General features: G+C 38.0%; 1 protein-coding gene across 4 annotated transcripts in view; it reads left to right on the forward strand.

The window, feature by feature from the left end:
- SERHL2 (serine hydrolase like 2) overlaps positions 1-15,791 on the forward strand; it is a 1,152,218-nt gene that overhangs the window by 121,653 nt on the left and 1,014,774 nt on the right. The window lies entirely within an intron of this gene.

A 15,791-nucleotide genomic window follows, 5' to 3' on the forward strand; every position in this document is an offset into this window, starting at 1 on the left:
TTCCATCGCAGACATCACCCATTCCAATATGTCATTCATCTGATCCATTGAATCGGCAACACGGTGGAGGTAGTCACGCATGTCAGCCTGTGCCACATCTTTACCCCTAAGCATTTTTGTGAAGGACCTATTGGAACTTGCCTGTGTCTCCATGATGGCCCTAAACATATGTCAAGTGGCACTGGAAGACTCACCTGGATCAGGTGGAAGATGGATAGCAGGCCTCTTCTGAGCACCTCCTAACAAACCTCCTGCATGGCACTTCACCTACACTTGGCTACAGACAGGGTCAGCAGACACTGAAGCCACAATAAACACACTGCCCTGATCAAGTGTCTCACCCTCCACCTGTCCAGTATCTGAGGGCTCACTGGAATGGGTTGACGTAGGCCTACTGGCTGTGTCCAATGGAATTACAGGTGGTGGCTGAATGTCAGCCTCAGTGTTGGATTCAACTTTTGCACCCCCCAACTGTGCCTCTGTTTTGCCACCATCATCATTAGAGTCTGCTGATACTCTGACATCAGGTGTTTGGAGTCCCACACTTCCACTGTCAAGATCACCTGTGATAATTGGCAACAAACGCAGGAAAAAAACTGCTGTAGTCCATTATGTACTAACAAACTAACAGTGGTGCCACTATTACAGACAGTGCAGCAATGCACACAACAGTCCTGACACCCACATCACAAACTAATTATTTCTTTGAACTGCTCATCAGTATTCACATACAAATGTTTGGCTTACCATGTGCATATGATTGTAGGCTCCCTATGCTGGATAGTCCTGGAAGAAGTTAAGCAAAAGGTATGCACACCATCAGAATGAACAATAACACGGGGTTTAAAACTTTAGCCCTTTTTTATAGGTCCATTAACGATACTTTTAACAAGAGCTTGGATGACACATCCACCCAAAGCCCATATATAATCAACCAGAATGTGTTGTCAACCTGATCAGTCTACAGTTATCCCCCCAAATTTAATGTTAAACAGAATGTAAGTATTACTTTCAGTATTTTACTTTGCAAGAAGTATTTGATGATTGAGATAGGTAAGTTTACCTGGAAGCTTTTCCTGGGACATACCTGTCCTCTCTGAAGCAGCAGCACCAATGTCAGTAACATTCTATTGTGCACTTTCCAGTGAGCTGTCTGGATCTCTAACGATGGACAGGAACTTCTCATTTGGGGTCAGTGGTGGCTGTCTAGCAGGCCCCCAGGTAGCCATCCATTCACTGGCCACTGCAGTTGCTCTCCTCCAGGCTGATGAAATCATGTCAGTGTCCATGTGGTGCAACTATTCATATGTCCTGCACAGGCCACTTACTGCTTTCACATCAGCAACCATCTGCTGCCAAATTTGCATTCTGCCAGACATATCCTCACATCTCCTTGCAAGTAGAAAGGCACCATGATGCTGAAATGTTTTCACAATGACTTAATTTTCACAGTCACTGAAGGGGGGGGGGTTGGGTATTGGGGTGCCTGGGTACCATAGTCCTAATTGACATAAAACAAAAAAGGGTAGTTACACAGTCCTGCTTCAGTGTAACGCATACAAAGTAGTATTTCAGTATTACGCACTGGAGAAACCTAAAACAGTCAGGATATTCAAAAAAATAAATTTATGTATGTATATATATATATATATATATATATATATATATGTGTGTGTGTGTGTATATATATATATATATATATATATATATGTATTAAAAAGAGGAATTGTGTGGTTGTAATGTATAACAATTTTGCACAAAGCAAGGATGGATCCAAAACAAGGATAGTAACAATATCAAAATCTTGTAAAAAATAAAAAGATAAAAAATAAAAAGAATAAAAAATAAAAAGAATAAAAAGAAATCCGTCGTTGTACCATAAAGGGCTTTCCTCCAGGTTAATCACCAATAACTGTCACCAGGCAACCAGCAATATGCAATATAATGTCCAAGCACCGAGTAATCCACAAGTCACCAGGCAACCAGCAATATGCAATATAATGTCCAAGCACCGAGTAATCCACAAAAAGTATTTATTGCGACAATATACACAGAAATCCACAGACAGACACGAAGAATGAACTGGTGATTGAGCGCGCTTTCGTCTTCACATAGTACCCTTCATCAGAATCACAAACTCAATAAGAATTAAATGCCTTAAATATACAAGCATTGCAAACCATCACTGATTATTTGATTGAATTAAAATAAATTCATTAATTAGTTGATTAATTATTGCTCCAAACCAACTAAATGCTTAAAGCCTTTTGTATAATTATTGCACATACAAGTATTTTCTTATTTCATAAAGTAACTTATCATATAAAAGTAACTTGTCATATAGTAATTAATTATTCATTAGTATAACCTTTTAAAACAAGTACATCTGTAAGTTGTATGAAAAATGTATATATATACATGTGAACCCACATGTATAAATACTCAATTAATGAATTTAAAATATTGAATACTGAATGTTGAATATGAGTATTAAAATGTTGAAATGTTGAATATGTGTACATAAAACACTAAGTATTAATTTCATATAACTACATAAATAAATAACTACATAGAAAATAACTACATAGAAAAATGAAACATAAAAATAAAAATAAAAACCCATGGTGCACTTGAATACATTAAATGCATAAAATACATTAAATATAAATTGAATATATAATAGCATATATATGGTTATGATATATAAAATGTTGAATATTAAATATTAAATAGTTAAAACAATTGCGTTAAACGTTTTTGGGGTTATTTGCTAAGTGTTTCAGGGCTGGTTTGATAGATAGGTGGTCATTCATCCCCTTGGGACCACAAGCATCTAATTTTAGCTGCCAAATTAATTCTCTATATTCTAATAGAGATTCCCAATCTCCACCCCTGTCACTCTTTTTTACCTCCTCCAATACCCAGAATTTGAAATTAGCTTTTTCACATATATTAATATGTCTAAATAGGGCATTATTATCATTTCTTCTACTAATATCCCTCATATGCTCATAAATACGTTTTCTAAGCTGACGTTCCGTCTTACCCACATAGTATCCTCCACAGGTGAGACAATAAGCAAGGTAGACAACACCCTTGGTGTAACAGGTGAAGTACCCCTTGCTCCTAAGTTTTCTCCCAATACCTTTCACAAATATTTCCTTATTACCAGAAATAAAGGAGCATTGCCCACACCTGCCACATCTATGTGTTCCACACTTATTTATCACCCCCTTGTCTTTTGATAAATCTTTCTTCTCAAATAAATTCTTAAAATTAAGATTTTTCCTATAGGAGAATTTTAAGGGTTGCTGGAAAATTGATGAATTGTTGGACATACTTGAAAAAATTTTCCAAACCTCATGTATGCCCCTTTGTATCCACTCACATCCCTTGTGATATGTAAATATCAATCTCGGAATTTCCTCTTTATCAATATCTGTATATTTAGTTTTCCTGGTATTGACCACGTCCAAATTACCTTTTAACAAGGGTGGATAATGTGTATTCCGTTTTTTCATTACCTCCCTTTTGACATTCTTAATTAATTCAATGGGATACCCCCTTTCCTTAAACAGACCCTGTATTATGTCCATTTCGTATTTACATTCTATGTTGTCACTAGTCATCCTAGAAGCTCTGACCATTTGCCCCTTAATAATATTCCTTCTCAAGTATAGGGGATGGTCACTTTGGAAATGTACATAAGAATTGGAAAAACAACTTTTCCTATAAACCTTAGATTTATATTGCTTGTCTTCTCTGTTCTTAGTTATGGTAATATCAAGATAATTGACGTAATCTGTATTGTGTTGATATGTAAACTCTAAAAAAATTAGTAGTCTTATGTATATATTGTATGAATTCCTTAATCAATGCTGTATTACCGTCCCAAACAATAAATATGTCGTCCAAAAATCGAAAATATTGTTTGATATACCTCCAAAATTGGGATTTAAATACAAATTCAAGCTCCCAGTAGAGCATAATAATGTTTGCATATATTGGGGCGCAGGCTGACCCCATAGCCACCCCCCAATCTGATGGTAAATGTCTCCCTGGAAGTAAATGAAATTATTTTTCAAGACTACTTCTATATATTCTAATACTAATCTAAAGTCAGTGTTGCTTAAAAACTTAAACTCTGTTAACATTTCCTCAAACCATTCAAGACCAGTATTATGGGGTATTACTGAGAAAAGGTCTTTAACATCAATGGTAATGAAACCATAACTATCATCATAGGGAATGTTATTGAATTTTTCCAAAAAATCCCATGAGTCTATTAATATATGTGGGTAATAATGGTATAAAGGTTTCAGTTTGTTGTCCACAAATATTGCTAAAGTCTGCGTCTTTGAACATTGGGATGTCACTATGGGCCTAAGTGGGGGATTTTGTGCATCCTTATGTATCTTTGGTATCCCAAAAACCTCCGGGATTACTGGTTTGGGAACCTTCAAAAAATTATATAAATCAAGGTCAATAAATCCTTGAATCAAATTATCTTCCAAATAAATGTCAATTTTGTTGTACCAAATATTCATCTCGTTCCTGGATGCAAGTTGGTATCTATTACCCTGATTCAAAATTTCGACCATCCTCTTGGTGTAGTCCCAATGGTCCATCAGAACTACCCCACCCCCCTTGTCAGGCTTCATAATCCTAATTCTCTCATTGCCCTGTAACATTTTCAACACTTTAATTTCTTCATCCGTTAAATTCACATATTCCTTTTCTACTTCATGTGATAAGTAACCTTCCCTAACCAAATTCAAGGTACAAGCCTCAAAATTGAGAATGTCATTTTGTAGGTGAATTAAACGCTTCTTCTTTTAAGCCCTTCCCTTGTATTTACTTCTTTGTTGTGAAATATAGTTTTTAAATTTAGCTTCCTAGCAAATAACTTAATGTCCAGTAATATATTCTCAATCCTGGGTTTGTGTACAGGTATAAATGAAAACCCCTTAGTAAAAAGATTAAAAAATTCCACTGTAACATCTAAATCAGTAAAATTATAAATATTAAAATTATCACGTGTAAAAATTTTACATGTGTTTGTCTCCACATGTTCGAGTGCACCAGAATCCATAGTGTCCCACAACACTGTTCCTTTACTGTCCTTTTTTGTTTTGTCATTCACTTCTGAATGTAGTTCCCCTCTAGAAAAATCTTCCTCGCTAAAATTGTCATTATCTGTGTGGGTGTCCAAAAAATGTAAGGTATCCAAATCTACCAATTTAGTTACCCCACCTATCTGTATCTGTTCCCCCCTTGTTTCCTGTAAGGGTTGTCCCCTATTGCCTCCGCATATGTGTAGGAGTGATTCCGGTTCTGGTTCCTTAACCTTTCTGATCTTCGGGGTCCCTCCCCCACTTCTACCCCTAAAGGGTCAACCTGATTCATAACTTCACTGTCACCTATATCATTCATACTCATATTCAAACCTTGATTCCCATACCATGTATTATTTTCCACAGTTGTATTCCTATATTGAGTTGGTGAGCTGCCCCTATTGTCCTTTCCATCATATCTCAAGTTCTGATATCTAAAAGACCTCCTATTAGTTTTATTCGGGTCAATATAGGCCCTTCCTTCTTGGTAATCACGTATGTCCCTGTCAATTTTACTTAATTTTCTTTTGTAATTATTAAACACATTACTATCAACATCATGAAGTACCTTATAGTATATTTGTTTATTCTCTTTGATGGTAAAGAGTAGGTCATCACTAATTTCTTTCTGAATTGCATCTATTCTTTTTTTACTATCAGAAAGAATATCAGCATTGCTACAAATCATAGCTTTTAATATAAGAATACCACAGTCGTTAAGAATATCGGAAATGGTTTTGAATAGCCCACCATTTCTTCGTATATTATTCGGATATTTATTTAGCCTAAGGCCTTTTGGCACTACCTTGCGTTCTACACATTGAGTTAAGTACCAATTATCAAGGCTAAGATTTCTATATTTGTTCATTTCAAATTCTAAAGTCTTACATTTGTCTTTGTAAGAACTATAGTCCTTGCGTGTGTTGACCGTTCCGTCAACTACCTTGGAAAACGATCGATCAAGCCATTCCGTAATGTCCACATCACTATAAATGTCCAACCCTCGTTGTTGAGTCCGTGTATCAGCTCTGTTAATGTAACCTCCACTCGTACCGGGAATAACAGTCTGAACTCCATGGTCGCTGTTAGATTCGTGACAGCTACCTTCCCCAACAACTCCGGTCCTCGCTCCCGACCTGGAAGTCATATCCGGGCTACGTTGTGCACAGGGAATGGATCTGCTCAACCCTGGTGACTGGACGGAACCTGTTGCTCCTTCCGAGTGAGCACGCACAAGCCGAACAAGTTGGCTTAGAAGTGAATTATCATTCTCCATGGGGATTCCCTCGTACCGACAACGGTTAAAACCAATAAACCTCAAACACCACGCCACACACCAACACTTGTAAAAAATAAAAAGAAATCCGTCGTTGTACCATAAAGGGCTTTCCCCCAGGTTAACCACCAATAACTGTCACCAGGCAACCAGCAATATGCAATATAATGTCCAAGCACCGAGTAATCCACAAAAAGTATTTATTGCGACAATATACACAGAAATCCACAGACAGACACGAAAAATGAACTGGTGATTGAGAGGGGAACTACATTCAGAAGTGAATGACAAAACAAAAAAGGACAGTAAAGGAACAGTGTTGTGGGACACTATGGATTCTGGTGCACTCGAACATGTGGAGACAAACACATGTAAAATTTTTACACGTGATAATTTTAATATTTATAATTTTACTGATTTAGATGTTACAGTGGAATTTTTTAATCTTTTTACTAAGGGGTTTTCATTTATACCTGTACACAAACCCAGGATTGAGAATATATTACTGGACATTAAGTTATTTGCTAGGAAGCTAAATTTAAAAACTATATTTCACAACAAAGAAGTAAATACAAGGGAAGGGCTTAAAAGAAGAAGTACGTTTAATTCACCCCTACAAAATGATATTCTCAATTTTGAGGCTTGTACCTTGAATTTGGTTAGGGAAGGTTACTTATCACATGAAGTAGAAAAGGAATATGTGAATTTAACGGATAAAGAAATTAAAGTGTTGAAAATGTTACAGGGCAATGAGAGAATTAGGATTATGAAGCCTGACAAGGGGGGTGGGGTAGTTCTGATGGACCATTGGGACTACACCAAGAGGATGGTCGAAATTTTGAATCAGGGTAATAGATACCAACTTGCATCCAGGAACGAGATGAATATTTGGTACAACAAAATTGACATTTATTTGGAAGATAATTTGATTCAAGGATTTATTGACCTTGATTTATATAATTTTTTGAAGGTTCCCAAACCAGTAATCCCAGAGGTTTTTGGGATACCAAAGATACATAAGGATGCACAAAATCCCCCACTTAGGCCCATAGTGACATCCCAATGTTCAAAGACGCAGACTTTAGCAATATGTGTGGACAACAAACTGAAACCTTTATACCATTATTACCCACATATATTAATAGACTCATGGGATTTTTTGGAAAAATTCAATAACATTCCCTATGATGATAGTTATGGTTTCATTACCATTGATGTTAAAGACCTTTTCTCAGTAATACCCCATAATACTGGTCTTGAATGGTTTGAGGAAATGTTAACAGAGTTTAAGTTTTTAAGCAACACTGACTTTAGATTAGTATTAGAATATATAGAAGTAGTCTTGAAAAATAATTTCATTTACTTCCAGGGAGACATTTACCATCAGATTGGGGGGGTGGCTATGGGGTCAGCCTGCGCCCCAATATATGCAAACATTATTATGCTCTACTGGGAGCTTTAATTTGTATTTAAATCCCAATTTTGGAGGTATATCAAACAATATTTTCGATTTTTGGACTACATATTTATTGTTTGGGATGGTAATACAGCATTGATTAAGGAATTCATACAATATATACATAAGACTACTAATTTTTTAGAGTTTACATATCAACACAATACAGATTACGTCAATTATCTTGATATTACCATAACTAAGAACAGAGAAGACAAGCAATATAAATCTAAGGTTTATAGGAAAAGTTGTTTTTCCAATTCTTATGTACATTTCCAAAGTGACCATCCCCTATACTTGAGAAGGAATATTATTAAGGGGCAAATGGTCAGAGCTTCTAGGATGACTAGTGACAACATAGAATGTAAATACGAAATGGACATAATACAGGGTCTGTTTAAGGAAAGGGGGTATCCCATTGAATTAATTAAGAATGTCAAAAGGGAGGTAATGAAAAAACGGAATACACATTATCCACCCTTGTTAAAAGGTAATTTGGACGTGGTCAATACCAGGAAAACTAAATATACAGATATTGATAAAGAGGAAATTCCGAGATTGATATTTACATATCACAAGGGATGTGAGTGGATACAAAGGGGCATACATGAGGTTTGGAAAATTTTTTCAAGGATGTCCAACAATTCATCAATTTTCCAGCAACCCTTAAAATTCTCCTATAGGAAAAATCTTAATTTTAAGAATTTATTTGAGAAGAAAGATTTATCAAAAGACAAGGGGGTGATAAATAAGTGTGGAACACATAGATGTGGCAGGTGTGGGCAATGCTCCCTTATTTCTGGTAATAAGGAAATATTTGTGAAAGGTATTGGGAGAAAACTTAGGAGCAAGGGGTACTTCACCTGTTACACCAAGGGTGTTGTCTACCTTGCTTATTGTCTCACCTGTGGAGGATACTATGTGGGTAAGACGGAACGTCAGCTTAGAAAACGTATTTATGAGCATATGAGGGATATTAGTAGAAGAAATGATAATAATGCCCTATTTAGACATATTAATATATGTGAAAAAGCTAATTTCAAATTCTGGGTATTGGAGGAGGTAAAAAAGAGTGACGGGGTGGAGATTGGGAATCTCTATTAGAATATAGAGAATTAATTTGGCAGCTAAAATTAGATGCTTGTGGTCCCAAGGGGATGAATGACCACCTATCTATCAAACCAGCCCTGAAACTCTTAGCAAATAACCCCAAAAACTTTTAACGCAATTGTTTTAACTATTTAATATTTAATATTCAACATTTTATATATCATAACCATATATATATGCTATTATATATTCAATTTATATTTAATGTATTTTATGCATTTAATGTATTCAAGTGCACCATGGGTTTTTATTTTTATGTTTCATTTTTCTATGTAGTTATTTTCTATGTAGTTATTTATTTATGTAGTTATATGAAATTAATACTTAGTGTTTTATGTACACATATTCAACATTTCAACATTTTAATACTCATATTCAACATTCAGTATTCAATATTTTAAATTCATTAATTGAGTATTTATATATGTGGGTTCACATGTATATATATACATTTTTCATACAACTTACAGATGTACTTGTTTTAAAAGGTTATACTAATGAATAATTAATTACTATATGACAAGTTACTTTTATATGATAAGTTACTTTATGAAATAAGAAAATACTTGTATGTGCAATAATTATACAAAAGGCTTTAAGCATTTAGTTGGTTTGGAGCAATAATTAATCAACTAATTAATGAATTTATTTTAATTCAATCAAATAATCAGTGATGGTTTGCAATGCTTGTATATTTAAGGCATTTAATTCTTATTGAGTTTGTGATTCTGATGAAGGGTACTATGTGAAGACGAAAGCGCGCTCAATCACCAGTTCATTTTTCGTGTCTGTCTGTGGATTTCTGTGTATATTGTCGCAATAAATACTTTTTGTGGATTACTCGGTGCTTGGACATTATATTGCATATTGCTGGTTGCCTGGTGACAGTTATTGGTGGTTAACCTGGAGGAATATCAAAATCTTGTTTGTGCCAAAGCAGAAATGCAATTTTGCCCCCCCCCCCCGAAAAAAAAAGGTAACTGATACATTTTGCTAACAAACCACTGAAATGTTGAAAGTGCCATCAAATAAAACTGTCCCTGAAACATGTTTACAGATTTACCACAGAACATTCCATTTTAAGCAGTTGCCAGTCATGTCTACCTGTGGCCAGCACTCCCTTAGAGATGTGTATGGTCCAACCTAGAAGGCTAACACCCCTGTGTCATTGTCAATATAGAACATTTACATTTCATGAAAATAACAATAGAAGAGTGTACAGAGAAAAACAGTTGAAACATTAGCACTTGTGATGAGAATTAATAAGGCTGTACATACGAGAAAGTAAAATGGCCTGGCAAACATGCCTTTGCCATTACTACACGTCTAAGAAATGCATACAAATAAAAGTAGCATTTGCTGATGCATATATATATATATAAAACAGATTTTTCTTACTGACATTTCAGCATATGCAGAAAAATGCAAGCATACCTTATCAAGATCAGTCGTATTCTGTGCTGATAAATCCCAAAGAATATCTTCTTTCTCATCTGCATAAATGAATCTCTTCACCTTCAGGTTCCCGAACTATATGGATTCCCTTTTTTATAGTGTAGACTCAGGGCTGTGAACACAATGAAGATGTCGATGAGGTGTGAACTCATTAGAATGACTGAATCCCAAATACTTCGCTCCGTGTTGTAGATGTAAACATAGCGCAGGCACTCCTTTAGTGTTTATTGCTAATGGATTGCAACTGTGAATGATTACTGGTAGGGAGAAGGAAAACAACAGCAATTCAGAACCCCCCTAACTCCAGGGGGGGGTGTCAGCCAGGTTACACTTAAAAAGTGTAATAATAATTGTATCAAGGTTTTAAATGTAAGCACCTCACATTTCACAGTTTCTGTTTAGTAACATCCAACATCCTGTTTATTTTTTACAACTGTATATTACTGCCATTTAATATCCTCACACGTTTTAAGGACAATGATACAGAATGCCTTACAGAGACTGCATGTATTGGGTTCCTGGTCAGATGAGGCAAGAAAGGGCAGCAAACAGAGTGAGAAGAAAGAAGCTACATTTATGGAAGCAATAGTCAGAAATGGTTGTGTGATCACTCAGTGCACTGCTTCTGATATTAATATATGTACAAACAAGTGTCATATGTTTTATAAGTACTGTGGATGATAATGCAGTTGGTTGTATGCACAATGATTATGCTTCTGTGCTGCAAAGCTGTTTTTGTGGCAAAGAGGGATAAGATGCCCTTATTTTGTTTTGAAGGTCTATTGCAGTCAGAGTTAATATCTAGACCTGCGTAAATGTACCCACATAAATTTTATGGTGGTGTTTATTTAATAGATTTTTTTTTCATTTCACCTAATTTCCCTTTTTTGTTCATTTTTTTAAATGCTAGTGTTGCACAGTGAGCAGCTTAGCGCAAACAAGAAAAATGGATAACCACAGTGTATGTCAGGTATAGCTGTGCTTCTCTCGTTTGTGCAACGTGTAGCAGTGTGCAAACCTGGACTAGTGACCCACACAGGAAGCAGAAAATCTGCAGACAGGGCATAGACAGTGTAAAGGTAAAAAAAGATATATTGTTGCAATTTTTGCTTTCCATCATGCAACAACGCTAAGTGATATTGCACGGCTGTTAGCAAGCTTCCTAACATCTGCAGACAGGACACAGATGGTCAACAATTTAAAATGGATACATTCTATTAATTCTGTTGGGCACCACGCAAACATGGTAATCAGCGTTGAGCGGTGGTTACTGCACTCAAGAATGAATAGGGAATTATGCAACTATCAATTAACTATTCCTGTGGCAGCAGGTATAAGTGTAGGGCTGCAATACAGATGGTCATGGGTTCTAATACCGGAAGTGCAACATATTTTTACTGTCATGACAGTCCATGCTAATAAAGAGAATTTATAATACATAGAAAGCTAAATATAGGTAACTATTCCACTTAGTAATAAACAGAAAAATGTACACAAGTGTTATTTGAATATTCTTGTGGCAGCAAGTGTAGGGCTGCCAACAACATGGTCCTGGGTTGTAATACAGGAAATTCCAGACAATTTTACTGATTTTCTTTGTGTTTCACTGTTGCAGTCATTACATTTGGGTGATCTGCTGGCAGGTTGCCCTCAGTCGGCCTGAATTCCAAAGTCTTGGGTCCTGCGTCGGTTGCTGTCTCCTCTTCCATGACGTCAGGTTGTCAGGGGTATAAAACATGCAGCTGACGCCATTTTCTTCAGTCTTTCTTGCCACGCGGTGCCCGAAGCAGAAGCAGTTCGCAAGTGCCGGTTGGCCCACTCCTGAGATTTTCATGTTTGAGTTTCAGATCCGAAGTCTTCAATAAAGCTAAGTACCCCGTTGGGGAAACTTTTTTCTTGCTCCAGACCGATGTCAGAAAAAGTTAATAATTGTATTTCTTGTGGAAAGCAAATACCTCATAAGGATTTTCATTCTTACTGTATTCCTTGTCTAGGCCCTGATCACACCGTTACTGGTTGTCGGTTTTGTGCTAGATTTAACCAACGCACTATTAAGCGTCTGTATGATTTTGCTTTAAACTTTTTTGGACGCCAATTTAATTATCCTGAAATGTCATCAGATAGCCATCCGACTACCAGAGTTTACAAAGAACGCAAAGAAAAGGATAGAGAAAAACAACCGAGGCCCACAACCGACGAAGCTTCTCCTAAGCCAGTCGCCGGTTCTCAGTGAGGCGCTTTCGCAGCCCCTGACGCCCGCTACTGACTCCCACGTGGAGTCGGCCATGCCACTGGATAATCAAGGTATTGGAGCCTCGGACGCTAATCCTCAGATGGGTCCGGAGCCGCTGAGCAGGTACCGGCTTCTGAGGGTGTATTCAGACCTAAACATCTTTACATTAAAATGACTTCAGCTTCAAAGGCAAAGACTAAAGCACCTTCTAAATCAAGGAAACAAACTCAAGAGCCACGTGGACAGGCCTCTATGCCCAAAAAAACATATGTTCAAAATGGCCGAAGACTTGATTACCTTGATCAGGGATTCCCATCCCCCTTCTGATAAGAGGCCTAGGCAAGACACTGACTATGAATCTTCAGATCAGGTTCCTATTTCTTCTGATTCCTCTCCTGATCAGGAATATTCTCTTCCCCCATGAGGATTCTGATGCTGAAGAATCTGTACCTTCAGCATCTCCACCTGAGGACTATTCCTTTGGGGAAACCTTGCATACCATGAGGGAGCATTTCCACTGGGAGAGCCAAGATTTTTCAGAATCTAAAAAGAGGCTCAGGGATTTTCTTTTACTACCTCAGCTCAGGCCTCTAGCCATTCCTCCTGTGTTAGACATGGTAGATGATGATGTGTTTTCGGAGTCTAGTCTACCCCTGACTCCTTACCCCCAGCTCCTGTTAAGCCTGACCAATATTACAGGGTCCCTGACTCGCACAGATTTTTTTTTTAAAAACCCTGCAGCTGACCCAGAAACTATTTCACAGGGTCCAAATGGAGTTAAGGCTTCCAGTGCAAAAAACCCAACCCCCTCTGACAGAGATTCAAGGGCACTGGATAGATGGGGAAAAAAGGTTTACACATCTGCAACTTTGTCTATAAGGACCTTAAACTGTCAATTTCATATGCTTAAGTATCAGCAGCATGTCATGGGATTGCTTAAACAGAAAATGTTGTTAAATTCTGAATGTGCAGAAAACAAGGAAATGCAGGATTTATTGTATGCAGCCGAACAAGTTGGAAAACATACTTTGCACTGTGGTTTTGATTCTTTGGAGGCCTCCTGCTGGGCCACTGTTATGGGAGCAGAGACAAGGATTTTACTCAGGACTGTTCTTGGTACCCAGAAAGGACAAGGCCTGCAGGCCGATACTGGACCTATCTATTCTGAACACTTTCCTGGATATTCCAAAATTCAAAATGTTGACTTTGCAGCAGCTTCTGCCCATGCTGGGCAAGAATGCCTGGCTTGTGACTTTAGACCTAAAAGATGCATACCCGCATGTTCCAATCAGACAGTCATGCAGAAGATACCTAAGATTCAAGGCTGGTTCAATGCATTACCAATTCTCTGCTCTGCCCTTTGGCTTATCTACTGCGCCCAGGGTCTTTACAAAGTGCCTGGCACCAGTAATTGCATTCTGCAGACAAAGAGGAATACAAATATATCCTTACTTGGACGACTGTCGCATTCAAGCAGGGAAGAAGGACATTCTTCTTCAACATCTGGCGTTTGTGAAAAGACTTCTAACATGCCTAGGGTACATAGTCAGCAAAAAGAAATCAAAACTGGTACCCTCACAAGAGATAACATTCCTGGGTGCAAGCTTAAATACAACTGCCCAGATGGCTTATCTCACGCCAGACAAACAAAGGCAACTGATTACCTATTTCAAAATGTTAGCAACAAAGGCCCAGTTATCTGCAAGAAAAATTCTGCAGGCTTTGGGCTTCATGGCATCCTGCATCCTACTAATTCCATATGCAAGACTCCATATGAGGAAACATCAATGGTACGTAAAAAGTGTTTGGACTCAACATTGCCACAGCCTGGAAACAGTCATTACTCTCATTCCCTGCCTGCAACAGGAGTTTCAATGGTGGGCAAAGGCTTGTTACCAGAACAAGGGACAGCCATTCACATTGCCTCCAGCCAGGCAGACACTAACAACGGATGCATCAGACTATGCCTGGTGAGCCCACATGACAGGAAGATGCATTCAGGGCACATGGTCCTCAAACCAAATGCATCTACATATCAATCAAAAAGAGATGTTAGCTGTTCAAAATGCCCTAACAGCCTTCAAGTAACTACTTCATCCGGAACAACTACTGATAAAGGCAGACAACACCACGCTCGTGTGGTATATAAACAAGCAGGGGGGCACACATTCTTACGCCCTTTGCAGACTAGCCATGACCTTGTGGGACATATAGCTTTGACTTAGCAAGTACATCTGCAGGCACAATTCCTGCCAGGAAAGGAAAATACTCTGGCGGACGAACTAAGCAGAAACCTAATGGATCCCCACGAGTGGAAGCTGGATCCACAAGTCTTCAGCATGATAACAAGGAAATGGGGATGCCCGGATATAGATCTATTTGCCACCCCTCTCAATTACCAACTAAAAAGATTCTGCACAAGGACTTATCACAGGCAAGCATGGAAAGTGGACGCCCTATCTTTCAGCTGGAAAAACCTATCGGTATATGCCTTTCCTCCACTGCCTCTCCTCCCCAAGGTGCTCCTAAAGGTCAGACAGGAGAAGCGAAAGATGATACTGATTGCCCCAGAATGGCCACGCCAGTACTGGTATCCAATACTAAGGAACTTATCTCTATACCCAGCTTGGACCTTGCCTCAAATACCTCGACTACTGTCCCAGCAAAACAATCAGATCATGCACAGCCGACTCAGGACATTAAACTTGGCAGCATGGCGGATAATGTAGTCATACAAAAAACACCTCTCAATAAAGCTGTGATGGATGTCATCCTGGAAGCCAGAAGGCCTAGTACTAGAAAGTCTTATGCTGGAAAATGGAAGAGATTCTGTGCCTGGAACCAGGCACAAGGAACTGATACAGCGGTACCAAATATTCCTCAGATTTTGCAGTACTTAACTGAGATGCTTGACAAAGGCCTATCCTTTTCATCAATTAAAATCCATGCCTCTGCCATATCGGCTCATTACAATACAGAGCCACCAATCTTTTCTCATCCTATACTAAAGCAGTATCTTAGAGGAGCCAAAAATGTAAGGCCTCCTAGAAGATCACCATTACCTGCATGGGACCTCAATTATTGGAATTGGAAAAGCTCACCTTGCCTCCATTTGAACCAGCTGCTGCCGCTGATATGAAGTTCTTA

This window comes from Protopterus annectens, chromosome 2.part0 (assembly GCF_019279795.1).
Source record: "Protopterus annectens isolate FY-2018-M chromosome 2.part0, PAN1.0, whole genome shotgun sequence".
Classification (NCBI taxonomy): Eukaryota; Metazoa; Chordata; order Ceratodontiformes; family Protopteridae; genus Protopterus; species Protopterus annectens.